The sequence below is a fragment of the Euprymna scolopes genome, chromosome 9, assembly GCF_053919585.1.
Source record: "Euprymna scolopes isolate OS-2025 chromosome 9, ASM5391958v1, whole genome shotgun sequence".
Classification (NCBI taxonomy): domain Eukaryota; kingdom Metazoa; phylum Mollusca; class Cephalopoda; order Sepiida; family Sepiolidae; genus Euprymna; species Euprymna scolopes.
This window is the reverse complement of record NC_136490.1, coordinates 46987375-46988822: the sequence shown is the minus strand read 5'-3', so window position 1 is coordinate 46988822 and position 1448 is coordinate 46987375.

Genomic DNA, 1448 nt, shown 5'->3' with positions numbered 1-1448 from the left:
CAGATATGATTTAGAGCGGTGGTTCTCAACCTGTTTTAACTCATGGACCCCTTTCCCCCTTCTTTTTATCTTTGTGGGCCTCTTCACAGCTATGTTCTATTTTTCACTAATATAAATTTTGAGGTTTTAATAATCAAAGAAATATTATATAATAAAGCTTTGTTTTTAAGTGAAAAATAATTTTATGCAAATAAAGTATTCTGCAACAACTATAATAATTATGATAATAATAAGTAATAATAATAATTCTGTTGACCCCCCCCCAATGTTCCAAGGACCCCGGTTGAGAACCCCTGGTTTTGAACTACTTGTGCCGCGTGTGTATATTTATTTGCGTCTCGATTTTCATGTATTATTCCTTTGCCTGCTTCAAATTATCTTTTTAACTTCTTAACTTTATCGTAGCATCATGTTCTTTCTTTCCTCATTTTGTTTTCTTTTTCTATTTGTTATTCTTTTTCTTTTTCTATAACGTCTAAAATCACCCGGATATGTAACGTGTAGGTCACGTCGACACCAAAAGCCCCAAATCTAGTGCAAACAAGCATATAATAATAGCTTTATACATCTAAATTGTAATAGTTTATGGGAGTTTACACTTGCTCCCTCGTGTAGTGGGCCAATATACTTTTATAATATTTTTAATATTTGTAATATAATTATTTAATTATTATTAATTTTATAATAAATTCTAAGGAAATACCATAAAAGAAGTTTAAAAAAATGTATTATGCAAGTTTGAGAGAATGTTATCAATTTGCAATAGTTTTTACCAATATACTTTTCGGGACTACATTATATAAATATATATGTAGTCACTAAAAACATCTCTATTTGCCTTGGAGTATAATATTATTTATGGCCTAGGATCTTACGAGTGTGCCTCCACTTTTATGACTGCTCTTGACTTTACTTGTTATCCTTTAAAATCCGTCCCTCTTCCAAATTTGCACGCAAAATTTAGTTTTCAATTGCTGTGCTAATCAGCAAAATTCATGTAGTAGATATAAATATTACTTTGCTACATATATTTTATTTGATAGTATACTTCGTGTCTGGAAACTCCATGGAATAAGGACAAAATTTAAATACTTGTTGACTTATACATTTGTCGTAAATGTTAAATTTTCAGACTTTATATGCATGAGTGAATCCTGCTTTGTTTTAAAAAAGTAATAATGCTTTCGATCGTAAATATAGTTGATAAAATACAAAGTATATATTTAAAAGTATATACTACATATTTCAATTTATATAAAGTTGCTCACGTGTTGAATGCAATGTAAGGGGTGTTACAACCCATAAAATAGCAACTAATATCAGGGACACTAAGGCTTTTTCTATGGAATATGTAAAATATATGTTTTAATAGATATGTCGGGTATATGTATAAAATCAGAACGTTGTAAATATTATTGTCGTAAAATGTAGTTAATATCTGTTGTATT